Genomic DNA, 19,329 nt, shown 5'->3' with positions numbered 1-19,329 from the left:
GGTCCTATCTAACAAAATGAAATTCAATAGTAAGAAAAGCTGTTGACACTCTATAAAGAGAGCAACAAAGATGGTTAGGAGACTGGAGGCTAAAACAAGAAAAGAACAGTTGCAGGAATTGGGTATGTCTAGTTTAATGAAAAAAAGGACTAGCGGTGATATGATAGTGGTATTCCAATATCTAATGGAATGCCACATATAAGGTGGGGGGGGTCAACCTATTTTCCAAAGCACCTGAAAACATGAAAAGAAGCAATGGATGGAAACTAATCAAGGAGAAAACCAACCTAGAACTAAGGAGAAATTTTCTGACTGTTAGAATAAATCACTGGAACGACTTGCCTCCAGAAGTTGTGGGTATTACCTCACTGGATGTTTTTAAGAAGCGATTGGACAACAATTTATCTGAAATTGTATAGAGTTTCCTGCTTGAACAGGGGATTGAATTGGAAGACCTCCAGGATGCCTTTAGTATTCTGGTAAGACTTGCTTAAAAATAAACAGAACACCTCTATGCTGTAATTTGAGTTTCTGTGTTTTGAATAACCATAATATTAGAAGAAGCAGTTCAATATAAAGAACTGGGTTGCAAAGTAGCTGTAAGTAAATTGATTTCAATGATATAGTTAAGCATGTGTTGCTGTTTCTACATCCCCCACCAATTTCAAAATATCTCAAAGCAATCAAAATTCACCATCTGATATTTATGCAGCTCTTCATGTCAGTAATTCTGATTGCCAAATAACTGCCGAGAAAGTGTCAAAACAAAAATATTCTCACTTACCTTTTGCAATGCTGCTTTTGCTCTGCTCTCTCTGAATGATATTCCGAGATGTAATGGCAGTGGTTATATACTCTCCAAAATTTCCTGGGATTAGGTAGATTGTCTAACAACACAGTTTCTGGGATTAGAAGATTTTTGCTGTAATCTTTTTACAAATATGCATGTAATAATCTTCCAAGAACCCATTTGGAAATATTTTGGGTCTTCCAGAAGATGATTTTGTTGAGCAATGTGGTAAAGTTCAGCAAAATTTCTTCTCAAGAATTGATAGTGGTGATCCAGCAAGAAACCTGAAGAGCTTCTTTTAGTAGATGGAAAATTACCTTCAAGTCAAAGTGGATTCATAATGAATGATTCCATAAATACATATTATTTTCTGGTATTGACATGGCAGTGATTTTCCATTTCTTTGTTCTGGAATGCTTTTTCTCATTTTCCCAATTTAGTACATAATCCTAAAATTACTTTCTATTCTCCAGTCCAATATCTACCAGAATTTTTATTAATTACTAGCTGATAACCCGGCATAGCCCGGATATATATTTATCTGAATCCTGTATTAAAGGGAGCCCCCTTTAATACAAAGCCATTACCATGGCAATTCCACTGTACTGTACAGCTATTTTAAGGCACAACAGGGTGTATTTTAACAGAACTTGAATCCAAAATGCACACTATCACTGTCAAAAGTACTGTTACTTGACTCTATAGATATAATTCAGTCCTTTTATTGTCAACAGCCCAGGCATTCTGGAGTTATGCTGGAACATAACTGTATATATATATATATATATATATATATATATATATATATATATATATATATATATATATATATATATATATATATATATATATATATATATATATATATATATATATATATATATATATATATATATATATATGTTTGTGTGTGTGTGTGTGTGTATGTATATGTATATGTATATGTATATGTATATGTATATGTATATGTATATGTATATGTATATGTATATGTATATGTATATGTATATGTATATGTATATGTATATATTCACTCGAGACCTCGCTGAAACGTTGCCAAGACAATCTCAATCTTACATGGGAAAAGACCCAAATACAACAAGACCAGCATACCTACACCTGTGAATGAATACGTACATACATACATACATACATACACATACGCATACGCATACGCATACACATACACATACACATACACATACACATACACATACACATACACACAAACACATGTATGTATGTATGTATGTATGTATGTATGTATGTATGTATGTTATATTTGTGCTGATAAATAAATAAAGGGAGACTCACAACAAGGAGAAATTGAAAGTCCAGTTTGACTGGGGGGGGGGAAAGAACATACCTAGTTACGGATTGATCCCTCTTTCTATAGAACACAAAGAAAATTGGAATGACAGCTGTGGTTTTACAGCCCCATTCCAACCATCATTGTTTCTCTTATGTTCCTTATTATCAGCTTATGCTATATTTTAATAAGCTTAAATCTGCAAGTCTGATTCACATAAAGAAGCCTATTAAGGTCCTAGAACTGTGACTCATCAGGTAAAACAAAAATCTTGAGGGTCCTGAGGGTTTAATTGCTCATTAAGTTGACCAAGTGGTATGGGCACATCTTTAAAAATGAGTGAATGCTGTATATTAAGGCTTGTCGCTGCCTTGGCTTATTTCTTTAGAATATCGGGCTGCTTTTCTAGATTGTTCCACATGTTTGTGGTAATAAATTATCTCTATTCACTTGCTCATCCTAGGAAAAATCCGGCCTCTTAGTCAGATGTATCATCATTTAAATTTCAGCATCTTCAACGGAATCCACCATTGGCCCGTATTTTTTAACATTGCATAAATTCCAAATTCCAGGGGTGAAATCCAGCAGGTTCTGATAGGTTCTGAGAACTGGTAGTGGAAATTTTGAGTAGTTCAGAGAACCGGTAGCAGACGTTTTGAGTAGTTCGGAGAACTGGCAAATGCCACCTCTGGCTGGCCCCAGAGTGGAGCGGAAGTGGAGATTTTGCAGTATCCTTCTCCTGCCATGCCCACCAAGCCATGCCCACCAAGCCATACCCACAGAACTGGTAGTAAAAAAATGAATTTCACCACTGGTAAATTCCCACATGTTTTCATAAGGTGAGCTCCAGAACATAATTTTTGCCACATGTATAACCTGCTTTTCCTCAGATAACTCTGGCTCACTTTCATGGGTTTTTCTCCTCATTTTGTCCCACAACAACACTGTGAGGTAAACTGAGCTGACACTAACTGGCCCAGATTCCAAGCTTTATTCAAGACTGGCTCGAATTAACTCTGTAAACTGTTCAGTGAAGTGGAGATTTGAGTCTCTTAAATCCTAGTCCAGCATCTAAATATTCAGTTTAATTCCATCAGCAGAATGCTCGTGGCCTTGATCTAGCATATAGAGGTAGTTCTTGAGTTACAACAGTCCATTTAATGACCATTCAAAGTTACAACACTGAAAAATGTGACATGTTCATTTTTTACAGTTACAACCTTTGCAGCATCCCCATGATGTGATCAAAATTCAGATACTTGGCAGCTGATTCATATTTATGACCATTGCTGTGTGTCCCAAGGTCATGTGATCCCCTTTTGCGACCTTCTGACAAGCAAAGTCAACGGGGAAGTTGGATTCACTTCATACCTGTGTTACTAACTAAACAGCTGCAGTGATTCATTCAACAACTATAAACAACAACAGCAAACAAATGTTTCACTTAACATCAGAAATGTTGAGCTTAGTTGTGGTCATAAGTCAAGGACTACCTGTAGATGCTGTTGCAGTAAATTCTTGAACTGAGCAAGGGGCTGGATTAGTTGATCTCCAGGATTCTTTCCAATCAATATGACTTCATATTGTACTTTGATATCATCTCTAATGTTACTCTAGTCTAGATAAAAGACTGGTTTGAGCAGCAGTGCAGTGGACTGTTATAGATTATCACCTTTCTTAGATATTCCTTTTGGATGGAGAAGTGACATCAAATAGACTCTGTTCGTGATACAATTACCTCAGAGGTTTGTTTAACCATCACCTGTGGAGAATTAGGAAAATTATACTCCTTAATCCAGGGTTTGTACTTCTTTTTCTATTTGCTAAGAGAATGGGGCTTTGATAAAACTAACAAAACAAGAGATTTTCTACACTTGCAGTTGTAGGGTTTAGGATTAGATTTTTGCTAAACCTTTAACATTAAGAGAATATAAGTTTGTTTAGATCTGTGGTTACCTGAGGCAAAGAAGAATTCCTACAAAATGCAGTAGGTGGAACCAGGAAAGATTTACAAGTGATGTGCTGCTTGGTAATATTGCAGAAAGAAAGGGTATAAAAAAAGAGATATATTTTTCTTTGTGAAATACTTGGATGATGAGTATGTTGGGTGGGAGGAGGAAGAAGAATTGAGTCAACTGATTAACAGATTTATTATTTTATCATAGGAATAATTCAGTGTTTCTCAATCAAAGGGTTCTTCCTCATAAACTCATAGCCAAGTTAAAGTTCTTGAAATAACAGAAAACTATACAGTCATAAAATGTGTGGTCTCCACTGGGAATCCTTATCCTGGATAAGCTCAATGCAAGCGACTGGTGATGTCCTTCTGTGTGGAATGCAGGGCACGTTAATAAAAGAGATTAGTAGTTTCCCACAATTTTTCTTTTTTTAAATCTCCAGCCAAATGTCATCAGGTGTAAGAAAACACCCACCATCCATTCTCCTTGTTGTGGGGGGGGGGGGGGGAGATGGAGCTAGAAAGAAGGATAATTTTGACAGGTGGAAAGATAGGCAGGCATTCTGCCCATTGTCAGAATTCAGGCTGGGTTGACAGCAATGTTTTATGTGATATATTCAGTTTGTAATTGGGCTCTTTTGGAGAAAGCCTTAATGCAATCCTCAAATGGATCTATCCCGCACTACTACTAAGCCTAAATTAAAAGAAGTCTAACAACAGCTGATTGTTGGCTTCTCTTTGAGTGCACCAGCAGAAAATACTTGCACAGGACCAGAGCTACTCCTCTGGATTCCTTTGGATATATATTTAGTGCTCTTCCAAAAGAGTGAGAAACCCATTTTCAAACACAGCTATAACAATGACTGACAATCGTGAGGACATTGTACCACAAACCAATAAAGAACTGGTGCTCTCTCTCCTGCTTCATGCTATAGCCATCTCTGCTATATCTCCTCTTTTAAATTCTTGGGAGTGTTTATTAATCAAGATCACCTGGAAAAACAATATGTCTCTGGTGATTGGAAAGGCCCAACAGAAACTTCATTTCCTTAGAGTCCTGTGAAAAAAATCAGGTGGAACAATGGCTGATGACTTTTTTCTATCAGTCCACAATAGAAAGTGTCCTCATATACTGCATTACAGTATGGTATGCTGGTTTAACTGCTGCAGACAGGAAGGCACTACAGAGAGTGATCAATTTGGCACAAGAAACCATTGGTTGCCCTCTAACATCACTGAATGGCATTGCTCGGTCTCGCTGTTTTAGCAAAGTAAGGAAGATACTCAGAGATGATTCACACCCTGGTCAGTCTTCACACTTCTACCAATGGGCAGAAAACATAGCAGCATAGCCAGCCGAACAAATAGGTTTAAAAATAGTTTCTATCCTTGGGCTCTCAGACTCTTAACACAACCACAATCACTCCACGCACACATGGAAATGTATAACTAGTTTTTCTTTTTCTTTTTTCCCCTAATTTCTTGCATAGGGATTATTGTTTATACTATTTATGTTGTTTGTATTTTTAGTCATGGATTGCACCAGTGAGGCTAAAACCAATTTCATTGTATACAAGATGTACAATGACAATAAAGGCTATACTATGCTATACTCATCTGTTATTCATATTGATCCAGATCACTCAGAAAGAGATAATTACTGTACTATGATTTCTGAAATCATAGTACAGGAGGGAAGGCAGTGGACCACACTGTTGGTTAAAGCAGAATTGCTGGAAAGAAAGTGCCAAGGAGACAGAAAAGAGGAAGCATGCTGAGCTGATCCTACTCACTAGAGGTCATCTGACTGCAACATCAAAAAGAGCCAGCTTGGTATAGAGGTTCAGGTGTTGGCCTAGGAACCAGGAGGCTATGAGATTGAGGCAGTCATTATTCTTAGTTCCATCCACCACTCAGAGTTGTTGTGCGGAAAATAGATGGAGGAAGGAGTACTATGTATGTTAGCTACCTTGAGTTATATATAAAGTAATAGTGGGATAATCTAATAAATACAGGATCAATGAAGTAGACAGATTGCATCCACAAATGTCTACAGAGGAAATCAAAAGGAAGTAAATAATGAAAGTGGTATTGTACTTTCCTACATAAAATCTGCTCTTTTTGAATATGTGCTATGATGCTGCAAAAAGGGTAAAACTCACAGTGTGGCACTCCTCTTGTCATTTTAAAGAAATGTTTTGATTTTCCCAAAGTTGCTGGGACCTATTCATGCCATGGTTAGATGTTATTGGGCAAAATAGCATAGCTGTAATCTATCCTTTCTGTGATGAAAAAAGAACATCACAGAATGAGCACTTTCAAAGTAAAACTGACATCATAAATCATGGAGAGGGTTAAAGATAAATCAGAACAATATTTAGAAATTATAACTATTCCGGTGTTATGTATACATTAGAAGTCTGATTCTGCAACCCCTTTAAAGTCTCAGAGGTAGGTAGACTTCCTAGGATTTCCAAATTCCAAGAGGTCTAGAAGGACTTGATAAGTAAGAGATAAAGCTTCCGTGGTAATGATACACTATTATCTGTTCCAGACAAAAATCTGGATTTCACTCAATTATCTGGAATATTATTGTCCCAGATGGTCAGATCAATAAAACTCACCAGTCACTTCAAGACTCCTCCATACAGATTTTGTTGGAACTTAATGCAGATTTTGTATGTTTCTTTTTGTTCAAATGTTAAATGTTCTGCTCTGCTACTGTTCTATGAATTTTGGTTAAATTCATTTCTTAATAGTTTTATTAAACTTGTCAAGATATAAAGTAGAAGACTAAATGAAAATGATCGGAAAATGAGAGAAGAAAAGGGAAGACAAAGAAGTATAGGTAAAGTGGGGGAAGATACCCTTATCTCAGTATGTCCTTTTGAATTTCACAGTTTAGTTAAATCTCCATTAATAATAACATTTGCTCACTGTGAATTGAAAATTGCTTGAATAAATTTCCCCCCAAAGTTCTTATCTTCCAAGATTTTAAATATAAAGACCCAATTTCAATAGTCAAAGACTTTATCTGCAGAAATATTAGAACTGCTTGCTTCTTATTGTGATATTGTAAATATTCAATAATATTCAAACAATTTTCACATTCGCTCTCAGTTGTCTTTTTGGCAAAAAGCCAGATTGGTCTTCATGAACAAGATATTCTTGAATCTTTTTGTCAATATTTCAGCAAAAAAAAATCCATTAGTTATTAATGAAATTGGGCTACAATTTTTTTTAATCCTCAAGGCATCTTGACCCTCCTTTGGTAGAAGCACAATGTTGGTTTCTTTCTAAGTTGGAGTCATCTTTGCTCCCTGTAGTACACCATTCATTATATCTTTTAATGGTTGTAGGACATGGTCCTCAAAATGTTTATAGTTTATAGTTGTGAGAACATCTGGATCCAGATCTTTGCCTGTTTTCATTTTTTAAATAGCTTCTGATATTTCAAAGGTTTTGCTGGTTTATTGATAAATTGTCTCTTTCAGCTTGCGAGAGCATAGGTAATGTTTGTAGATAACCATCTATAATTTTGAGTGTTTAATTCCTGTTTCTTATAAAGATTGTAGTAAAAATTATAAAAAAGACTTTTTAATGACATCATCATGTGTTATTACCATGTCACCTTCTTGTATTTCTTCTATCATTTTCTTTTTTCTTTCTGTCTCAATTTGTGTACCAGTTATCTTCCTGATTTATTTGCAAATTCAAAATGCTTCTGTTTCTCATAATTCAGTCTAGATACTATTTCTCAAACTGTAACATGGACAATTGTGTAGTAATTTAACCTGATATAAGGTTTTAGAATCACTTGGTGTCTTTTGATTTCTTTATTTCTACTTTCATCCTTTTGCATCCTTTCCTAAGATTTCTCCTTTAAATGGTTTTATTGTTTAAGTAACCCATTATTACCACTTTACTAGCATCCCAAACAGTCAATTAAATTTGTTCAAACTATCAAAATGTTCATTTGATTTCCTTGTAATAATCCTTTTTAATCAACTCATTGTGTAATGTTCATATATAATTCAAAAAGAAAATTTCAGTATCAAAGGAACTAGATTGTGTTCTGAAAAAGATTTAGGCAAAAAGTCAACTTTTAAAATATTATTTGTGATGTTTTTAGAGATCTGTATCATATCAATTCTTGAGAATTATTTCTGCCATTCTGAAAAGAAAGTATATTATCCAGCAAGTCCATTTTTAAAATCTCCACTAATCTACCAATAATAAATTGTTCATCAACTCAAAGAAAATCTTTGATAAATTACCCAGATAGATAGATGTTCTGTCAAATCTTGAGGACGTTTTTAATTCAAAAAAATTTTTTATCATCATTTGTTACATACATTTTCACTATTGATTTTATTAAGCTTCACTTCTACAACTACAAATCTACTATGCTCATCTGATAATAATAAGTTTAAATTGGGGTTTTATGTACATGATAATTCCATTAATATTTTTATACTCCAGCTGAGATAAATTCCCAACCTAATATTTTAATTATTAGATTTTTTTTGTCTTGTACCTGAATATGGGCTTCTTTCAAACAAATTATATCAACATTTACATAGTTTCCTCAAATAGTAAAATATTTGCTGCTTGGATGGGGTCTTTTCTCTTATAAATATTCCATGTTATATATTTATTCTGTATCTATGGGCAATTTAGCAAAGTTGTGTAAAGTCACCCCCTCCACCTCTTCTTGTTTTTCTGTATTCCGATGATTGAAGTTGATCCATATTCAACTGCTTATTGGTATCCATTTCTTGCATTAAGTACAAAATTAGTTTATATTCAATCAACAATTCCTTGGCTTTTCCTATGGAACTCAGTCTAAATCTTTGTACTAGGTAAGTAAATAACATTCCCACTGGAATGGGATTTTTCTCTTCTTCAGGATGTCTGTTAAGAAGGTATAAGCTTTTCTCAGTCTCAAAATTCTGACAGGGATTTCCTCCAGGATGATTATGTCCACACTGTCAATTTTCATTGTAGATTTAAAGTGATAAGCTAAGGCTTGTTCTCTTGCTTTTCTTACTACAAATTGAACTTTAAAAAATGGTACTTTTCAAATCAGAAATTTATTCTATATATTTTGTCTATTACTGTTTTGATTGTCTCTTCTTCCCAACCTATTAATTAAGCCATGGATTTAATCACTCTCAATGTCAATCTCGAATTTTTCTGCAGACATTTCTGGAACTACTTGAAATCTTAGCTGAACTTCCGTGCTCTTTAATGCCAAGAGGGTTGTCTCATCTAGATCAGCTTCATATTGAATGTCTTTCTTCTCTGATTTGTGCTCTAAAAAAATCCACTCTATCTTTTATCTGTTTAATTTCTCCAGTTAGCTGACATGATAAATGTTTTCCACTGAGAGCGTATCACTTTTTCAAGGTTTGATCCCATTCCCTGAAATGCTTGATATGTGTTATTTGAATATTCCTACAAAATAGTTCTTAGGAGTTCAGATTCACTTGAATCTCTTCTTTCTTGGTTTCTTCTCATCATCATATTGATCATTCCTAAAATGTCACAAAAATATGAATTATAAAGTTAATTCCATTTAATTTAGGCACTTATGGGCAATATTGTGGTCTTTGGCTCCCTTGTGTGGTCAAACATCATCACTGTCCTATTAAGGTGTAATGTACAAGCAAAGTTCAAGTCTTGAGTTCCCTCTTGTGGTCAAGTTTCCCATTATAGTCAAGCAGCTTTAAACCTGGTGTTAATTCCTGTCAAATCAGCTTCAAGTAAATTGGAATTCTCTCCCCCCCCCCCAATCCGCATACAACAAATATCTTAAAAGCTACACTCAGACTCCAAGGTCCCTTCTATGATTCTAGAAGGAATTTGGCCTCTGAATCAGATGAATCCTCATCAAGTTTCAGCATGGAATCCACAATTGGCCAAGATATTTTACACTGCATAATTTACCCCATATTTACATAAGATGAGCTCTGCTTCAGAATTCAGTTTTTGTTGCATGTATGACTTGCTTTTCCTCTGACTCACTTACATGGGATATCCCCTCACTTTGTCCTACTACAACACTGAAGGAAGCTGATCTGAAAGTAACTGGCCACAATTCCAATCTGTAAGCTCTGTGGTCAAATGGGGTCTTGATTTTCTCAATCCTACTTCAGCATCTCTTTTTTTTTCAATTAAATATCATCACCAGCTAGGATCTAAAAGGAAAAAAAAGTGTTTTCAAAAGCACTGAATCAAGTGTCCAAACAATTCTTTTTGATAATAGCTCACTTGTTTTCCTAATAGTGCTCTTTGTACAGCCTCTAAGGCATGTGTTTGTATGTGTGTTTGTGTGTGTGTGTGTTTGTGTGTTTGTGTGATTGCAGTTGGTGGACATTTTGTTGCATGACTATCACTTCATATACAGTTATATGGGTTAACTTGATAACTGGCCTTTTTTTAAAGAAGAAAAATATATTCAATTCCTTTTTCTTTTCTTTTAATTTTTAAACCTGCACACTTTATTTTCAGTCCTTTAAACTGATGAGGTAGAATAGGTCTCCTCCCCAAAGGCCAATCTTTGGAAAATGTTTCCCATGTCATTCATAAACACCACACCACAAGCATACTTATGTGAAAAAATATCTTCAAGAAGAAATGTAATTCAATTAAATTTATTCAAATAAAAACATCAAAGCTTTTAAAAAGTCGATGTAAAGCAGAATCATTTGTCAGGGTATGCCAGAAGCAAAAGGATGTCTTCTAGGTATCTTGTAAAAAGTACTTCAGCAAGATCTACAACAGAAATGTAAAAACAAACAGTTAAAAAACCATGATGATGATGATGATGATGATGATGATGATGATGATGATGATGATGATTAGGTATTATTCCAGAAATCCTCCCTTCGTGAATAGACTAAGTGTTGCCTGCCTACTTTATTAGTTAATTGTCCCCATTCCAGAATAACTGTTCTGCTCTTTGATTCTAAACTAGGCCTTTGCCTTTACTGGGGGTTCTGGGAGTTTTTGTGTGTGTGTGTGTGTGTGTGTGTGTATGTGTGTGCGTGTGTGTGTGTTTTAAAAAAAGAACAGGTTCTGCAATTTATTCTACAGAAGAACCAAGCTGGCATCTATAAGTTCTTTGGTGTTTCCTGGGCAATGGCTTCATCTAAAATAGGGGTAGGGAGCTATGCCCCCTTTATGACCTGCAGACTTCAATTCCCAGCATTCTGGGAATTGAAGTTCACAGGTCATAAAAATCCCCAGCCCTGATTTTGAGCTTTAATTCTATTGATAAAGGGAGGAACTTTTATGAGTGTCTATTTGCCACAGAGTGATTCTAGGTGGCTCACAGCAACCAATAACAGCAACCACCAACACTCTTCCCCGCAAACACAAATACCAAGGTCCCAGAACCATTTATAGCGCTAATTCCTTGACTGCATCCTATATTGGCCAAATGCTTGTGGGAATAGACAGGTTAAAAGGATATATTATCATGAAATGATAATAGGAACATCCCACTGTATATTCTTTTCTGTGGTGAAGTATCTCTGCAAGACTTACCAGTCAACAGAACAGGTTTATTTCTTAGCAGGAGGTATGACACCTGCTACCGCCCTCTTTAACTCCTCAAATAACATGGCACCATAGTTTGGGGGATACATAGGGGCAAAATTTGAAAATGATGGATAAGATGGGTATATCCATTCTTCAATGCTTCCACTTTCACTACTGCTAGCCTGGAAGAGAAGGGGAAGAATGAGGAATACATGACATTGAAACAGATATTTTATGTTGTAATTATATTGTAATGTTGCAATTAGATTTTAATGTTGTAATGAAAAGGTATTTAATGTTGTAATTATAATTATTTTAAAAAAAACATTTTCTGTGATAATTGTTTTTGATCAAATCAAAAGGTAAGATCAGTAGTACTATTTATGGATCAGCAAAGATTGCAGCCCATCACAAGAGCAATCAAACAAACATTGGTCTTCAGCCAGCCAAGTATCTAAAAGACCATATAAAAAAATCTGGATCCCAACTTTCAATTGGTTTGGAAGGTCATGGGATTACAGAGGTTGATCTTTCCAACCAGGCCATCACTTTTCAAGCCTTCAAGGTTATCATCCTCCGATTCACCTTTGGGAATTTTTTTAACAAGAAATACTTTGATACCTGTGCAGTAGACCAGTGTTTCTCAGCATTGGCAACTATAAGATGTGTGGACTTCAACTCTCAGAGTTCCTTGGCCAGCCATTTTACAATTGCTAAGTTAAGAAACACTGCCCCATGCTAATGAGAAGGAGAAACTAGTTCAAGTCTCTGCAAGTGAAGAGCTTGCTATATGAATTCAACATTCCCTCTCTCTCCCTTTTTCTGTCTCCCTGATTCCTCCATCCCAGCTTCCTTTTTCATTGTGGAGTAATAATGTTGACTTTTCTCACTGAACCTTCAGACAAGAATCTTGAAAAAATGACTCTTCTGCCTAGTAATGGTATCCTATCTTTACTACTGGTTCGGGAGTGGGAGCGCGAGCACTCTGGACATATATATCTGGGCATGTGCAGAACCTTCTGCTCATGCGTAGAAGGTCCGTGATGACATCTGGGTGGATGGGCTGAGACTCACACTGTCGCCACTACCGGTTCACCCAAACCAGTGTGAATCAGCAGCATACCATCTCTGGTTCTATTCAATTCATTCCATAAGCACCACATGACCCCCCAGCCTCCAAATTTTGCAGTTTTTCCAAATGTTAAATGAATCCAATATATTTATATCATGCAATCACAATCCTTAATGTGTACCTCATAAGGAACGATGATGGCCAAAAGACAGGCAAGAACAATCACAATCTTCATTTTGTTGGATTACCAACCTGTAATCTGTAAGAACAATAAGATATTTAAAAAACTCTTATAGTAAAAAATGAACAAGTCACACATGTAAGGTTTCATATCCTGAATGCTAGTTAATTTTCGTGCTTTAGGGGGAAAATGGTCTTCTGAAAAGGAACAGATGTGATTCCAAGTTGTACCTTCATGAACCTTCTGAAGAGAATTGTGATTTCAAAGCTACAGAAAGGTAGGTAATAATCAATACAATTTGTTTTACACAAATTAACTATTTTTATAAAATAATGGTTATTCTTAAATGAACAAATAAACAAACAAACAAAAGTATTATAAGGTTATATTGTATTTATATGCCGCCCTATTCCCAGAGGGACTCAGGGCGGCTAACAAACCCAAGGGGGGGGGGTAAACAAGAAGGGAATACAACAAACAAAGTACAAAGAGAATTTAAAAAGACAGTTAACAGTCACACAATTTGAGAGGGGAAGGGAACTCATCAACCCCAGGCCTGCCAGCACAGCCAGGTTTTAATGGCTTTGCGGAAAGCCTGGAGAGAGGTGAGGGTCCGAATCTCTGCGGGGAGTTCATTCTGAATGTACAGTATTTAATTCAAATCTGGTAGGCAATATATTTCCAAACTATACCAGCAAATTTCCCATTATGTGTCCAGAAATAAAGTAACAATCCTTTAAAATTCAACATGTAAGAATGAAAGAATACCATTAAAAATAACAACAGCCTAGCATTAGAAAATGCTGAGACTAAATTGTTGGTGATCTCCATTCTATCTGTAAAATCTACTTTTATCATTACCAGATCTAAGTTACAACACTAGATGAAAAGTAGCAGTCTCTACTACCGTAAGGTGACCAGACATCCCGATTTCAGCGGGATGGTCACGTTTTATAACAATTTATCCCGTGTCCCGGGCCGTTTTTAAAAGGTCCCGATTTTCTGGCTTCATGTTGAAAGCCCAGTGGATTTGCTTAAGAAATCCTAACCGGGGCAAGACAAAAGATACCCTGTCTAATCCCTCTCTCTCTGTGTCTCAGTACTTTCATTGAAGATATTAAAATGTTAAAGCAACAAAACGGACCCCCCCCCCGCCCCTTTTACTCCCTTTTATAAGAAAAAATGACCAAGTACCATAGAGCTCCAGGAAACACGTGGCTAGAGAGGTTGGGAGTGTTACTTCCTGGATTTTCCAGAGGGGAGGGGCACGGAGGTTGGAGGACTGCTCCAAAATGGTGGCAAAGTTTCTTTGAAAAATATTTCCCTGACCAATTTCACCATTTCAATTTGCTCAGTTTTTTGTATTAACATCTACATCATTTTGGGTTGACTTGTAGTGCAAGCCTGCTGGTATGTGAGCTGGGTTTTTTTCTTTTATTTTTTTAATGTATTTTAAAATAATATTTTATTTATTATGCATAGGATTTTTTAACATTTTGTTTGGATTCTTTTTTTAAATGGTCTTAGACTATTTAAAAAAAGATTCCATCCAAAATTAATTTAAGTGAAACCATGTTTAAAAATTCTATGCACAATACTTTGAAATATATTGTGCATAGAAAGAATAGTTTGAAATGTTTTACTTCAATTTATTCTGTGTGGATTCTTTTTTTAAATTGTCTTAGGCTATTTAAAAAAAGATTCTATCCAAAATACAAAATACCAGCTCAGTTATTCACTTAAGAACTGTGGCAAGAAAGGTGGTATAATGGCTTAGTGACCAAAGTTACAATGGCATTGAAAAAAGTGACTGATGACCATTTTTCACACTTAGCGACCATTTTCACACTTAGCAACCATTGCAGCATCCTCATGGTCACGTGATCAAAACTTTGATGTTTGGCAAAAGTTACAATTTATATTTGTAAATTGTAGTTATGTTGAAATAAAAAAAAATATTACAATACTATTTTTGCGTTGTATGAAAATTTTTGTTGCTCCATATAAAAATTTTAATCAAGCCCCCCCCCCCCCCCGGTCAAAGGTGTCCCTCTTTACCAATCTGAAAATCTGGTCACTTTATACTACTGTGAAATAGACATCTGGAATTTTGCTTCCCAGATTTCATGGCTCTAATTATACTTGCAAATGCTATAGAGTTGTGTTTAAGAAAGTGATATAATCATGAGTTGGTTTCAAATGAATATCAATGTTATTCATTCAGCATTTCCTTGAAATCATTCTAATTATTTTAAAAGCAAATCTAAACATTGGTCCTTTCCATTGGCTGCATCAGAGTCTGAACTGAATTTTTCAATTTATATTTAAGAGACAGAAACACTAGAGATGTTAAAGGTCTTGAACAATCTGAATCTATCGCACTGTTGACATACTTTTCTAAAGCTCTTGGGCAGAATCCACTTAGTTTCTGCATTCAGACTATGGACCTTCTTGCTTCATGAAAAAAAAACCTTGAATTTCCAACAGACAAAGAAGACCATAGGAAGGTCAGTGACTAATTCTCTTATTTCTTTGTACCAGTGCTGGAAAAAAAATTCCTACCAGTTCTGGGGGCATGACTTGGTGGGGGTCATGAGACTTGGGTGGGGGTGGCTATTTAGTCATGTGACTGGGGGGTGTCAAAAGACAGAAACTCACTTTAACAATGTCCTGCTGGAGCAGGGGAGTTGGACTAGATGACCTCCAGCTCCCTTTTGTCCTGGATTGGTGTGCTTTTTCAAGGTATCCTATGAAGCTGCGTCTAGTGCCAGGTTTGTGGTCCTTCCTCCCTCTCCTTTTTCCCTCCCTCCCTCCCTTCCTTTTTTTCATAGCACTCCCCCCCCCCTGTTTCTGGCCTAGCAGGCTTCAGGGAAGTCTCCTGGAACCAAAAATGGACCACAAATGCAAAAAAAAAAAAAAAAAAGCTTTAAAAAAGTTCCTACAATCACGCAGCACTGCTGTTCATTGGAACTTTTTTTACTTTGTTAAGCATTTTTTTTACTATCAATTCAGGTGAACTGGATCGAACTGGTAGCATTTCACCCCAATTTTAGAGTGGAGAACATTAAATAAAAGAGTTGGAAGGGACCTCATCAGGAGACTGTATACCATTCCAGATAAATGGTTGTCCAGTCTCTCTTTGGAATACAGTGACTTCATCTGACTGTGAACATTGGAAGTAATTTAAAGTATTGCTATTTTCTATAAGTACCTTATTCATCATGGTAAAAATAAAATAGCAGTTAAAATATCAATTAAAAAACAAAAAAAACTAGAGTCCTCATAATCCTAGGATGATGGGTCTGAATCTGGAATATTAATTTGAAGGAATGTGTCCTCCCCATACATTAAATGTTTGCTGTAGTAGAAAATGAATTTAATTTTGACTTGCTCTGTAACAGCACAGAAAAGACAAGAAAACAAAAGACAAGAAAAGATAGAAATAAAACAGGGACGGGCAAAGACTCTGTTCTTCCAAAAGTATGGCTGACTATTTGATCATATTAAGAAGAATGTGTTTTGTTGTAAGAGTTGACCATTGCATTAGAAAAAGCAGTGCAGTATAAAGAACTGGGGTGCAAAGTAGCTATGAGTAAATTGTTTTCAGTGATATACAGTAGCTGAGCATGTATTGCTGCTTCTATATCCCCCACTGAACTCAAAGTATCTCAAAGCAATCAAAATTTACAAGCTGATATTTATGCAGCTCTACCTATCAGTAAGTCTGTGCCAAATAAAAAGCATCAAAACCAAAAACTTCTGACTTACCTTTTTCTTTGTGTTGTAGGCTTGCTTTGTTCTCTCTGAGTGATGTTTTGAGATGTAGTATCAGTGGTTATGTACTCCCTGAAACTTCCTGGGATTAGGTGGAACATCTAATAACACATCTGCTGAGATTAGAAGACTTTTGCCTTAATCTCTTCCAAATGTGCATGTAATAATCTTCAATATATTCATGTTTGAAATGCTTTGGGGTGTTGAGAAAATTAGTTTGTGGCAATGTTCAGCAATACACCTTGACCAGCAAGAGAGTTTAAGCAAAAGGAAAGTTACCTTCAAGTCAAACTGAATTCCTAATTACTCTGTGTATAAATATTCTTTTCTAGCATTGATATAAAAATTGTTTTCCCATTTCTTTGGTCTGTCATGATTTTTCTCAATTTCCCAATTAAGTCAACCATCCTAGAATTTCTTTATCCTCTCCAGTCCAAGAATTTTATTTTATTTATTATTACATTTCTATCACATATATAACTCACAATTGTATTTTGTGGTGAGCTAAAAGATACAAGCAATACAGTTATGTAAATCCTTCCGTGTTTGCTTATGGTTGCTGTTGTGTCTTAAAAATGTCTAATACTAATGTATAATAAATCTTTAACTAAGATTCTGGTTAATTAGAAATGTGTGATTCAATCTAAGTCATAGCATTATCCTGCTTTCATAGAGTTTTAAGGAAGTTTTGGCAGTAAACACATAAGGCATACCTAGTTACCAATTGATTCCTCCTTCTATAGCACTTGTAGAAAATCTGAATAAAAGCTGTGGTTTCACAATCCCATTCCAATCTGATTATCTGTCTCATGTTGTTTGCTACCAGTTTATTTACAGTTCTTCCTCATTTTAATAAGCCTAAATCTGCAAGTCTGATTCACACACTTAAGGTCTCTTCAGTTAAGGTCCTAAAGCTATGATCCACCAGGTAAGCAATAGATTTTGAAGGTCCAGAAATTAAATATTTAATTCCTCATTAAGATGACAAAGTGGTATGGTTTATCTTGAAAAATTAGTGAATGCTATAAAATAGGACTTGTGTTTGGCTGGGCTTATTTCTTTAGAATATTTCTTTACGGCCCAACTGCTTCGGGGGGAGCCTGACTTAATTACGATCACCGCCCCGACTACCATAACCATCTTTATGTCGTTGTTGGCCTGATAATTCTTTGGTTTGCTGAGGCCCCTTTGAGAACACCGGAGCCCAGCTGCTGAATGGGGCACCCCCCCCCCCTCCTTCCACCTTGGACGAAGCTTTTGCTTTTCAATCTTGGGCTTAGACTACTAAGGGGGCTGGTACGATCGGTACGACTCCTATTGTGAACTGACTTCTGCATATTTGGGCCTTTGACTATGCTGATTGGCCTTCCGGCTCTGTTGCTGCCGCTGATATTTAGATCTACTCTGCCTTCACGCTGTAACCAAAAGAAGAGAACTGGTGAGGGAGGAAACCGCTCGAGGGGACGGAATTGAAGGAGAGTGTGATTGGTGATTAGAACATCTTCCCCCTGTCTTTTTCCATCAGAGACAGACACTCTTTCCCCCACCCTAAGATTTATCCTAGAAATAACATCAAGGGGATGGCTGGAACTGAACTTAACCATCAGACTTTCCCCACTATGGTTAGCCCCTGGACTCCCCCTGTTACAGCTGCTGCCCAGACCTACCTTGTCCCCCATCCTCCCCTCCCTTGGACGATATTGGTCTCCTTAGCGGAGCTCCCATTAAGGTGCTACCCTCCTCAGGAGAGGTGGAAGGCACCTTGGGACTATTACAAACTGCGCAACTTTTTCTTATATTTCTTTTAATCGGTATGTTGAGTGCATGGGATTGTTTGAGATGATATGAATGATCTCACTTTTTATTATTATATAGTTGTATTTGTGTTTTTAACCTTTTAGTGAGGACTGTTTGGGTGAGAGCTTGGGTATGAGTGATTCGGAGGACCTGGCGGGATATGTGGGGGCCACCGGGGTGGTTGGGGGGGCTATATCCACGGGAGAGGGTCGGAGCATTGCGGTCATAACAGGGAGAGGCAGATATGGCGGGGACTTTAGGGCAGGCCACCATTGGGGAAGGAGGGTTCGCTATATTACAGAGATCCCTCCTTCCGGCCCTAGGAGTCCCACTCCAAGGTCAGATGGCGCGAGTGATCAGGACCCTGGTCTCAGGCTGCTGTCGCTAAATGCCAGGTCTGTGGTTCATAAGGCCCCCCTCATCCGGGACTTGATAATTGATGAGGGCGCAGACCTGACATGTATTACTGAAACATGGCTGGGCACGGAGGGAGGAGTCCCCCTCGTAGAGATGTGCCCAGATGGATTTCAGGTGCTGCATCAGCCGAGAACCCAGGGAAGGGGTGGCGGTGTGGCTATTGTAGTCCGGGAGTCTTTAGTACCTCGTAGGATCCCTGCTCCGGAGCTTGTCGGGTGTGAGTCCCTACTGGTGAAGCTGGACCTCAAGGGTCAAGTGGGTTTGTTGCTTACGTACCTGCCTCCAAACTGCGTTGCAACAGCCCTCTCCTCGCTTCTCGAGTCAGTAGCCGAGCTGGCGGTTGAGTTCCCTAGACTTATGGTGCTGGGGGATTTCAACCTGCCTTCGCTCGGTGAACGCTCTGATGGAGCGCAGGAGTTCATGGCTTCCATGACAGCCATGGGCTTGACTCAGGTAATTCGAGGCCCAACCCACTCAGCGGGTCACA

General features: G+C 37.0%; 1 long non-coding RNA gene across 1 annotated transcript; it reads right to left on the bottom strand.

Annotated features, from left to right (window-relative positions):
* Nucleotides 1–10,696: 10,696 nt before the first annotated feature.
* LOC148045491 (uncharacterized) lies at nucleotides 10,697–16,658 on the bottom strand. Its single transcript, XR_015696594.1, has 4 exons — nucleotides 16,623–16,658; nucleotides 12,855–12,932; nucleotides 11,608–11,783; nucleotides 10,697–10,833 (listed from the first exon to the last, which is right to left on the bottom strand). It is a non-coding gene; the product is annotated as an uncharacterized LOC148045491 (long non-coding RNA).
* Nucleotides 16,659–19,329: the final 2,671 nt, after the last annotated feature.

Source organism: Thamnophis sirtalis, unplaced genomic scaffold, assembly GCF_051295495.1.
Source record: "Thamnophis sirtalis isolate CommonGarterSnake01/CBP01778 unplaced genomic scaffold, rThaSir2_p1.2 scaffold_5, whole genome shotgun sequence".
Taxonomy (NCBI): domain Eukaryota; kingdom Metazoa; phylum Chordata; class Lepidosauria; order Squamata; family Natricidae; genus Thamnophis; species Thamnophis sirtalis.
This window is presented reverse-complemented; position numbering and strand designations above follow the sequence as displayed.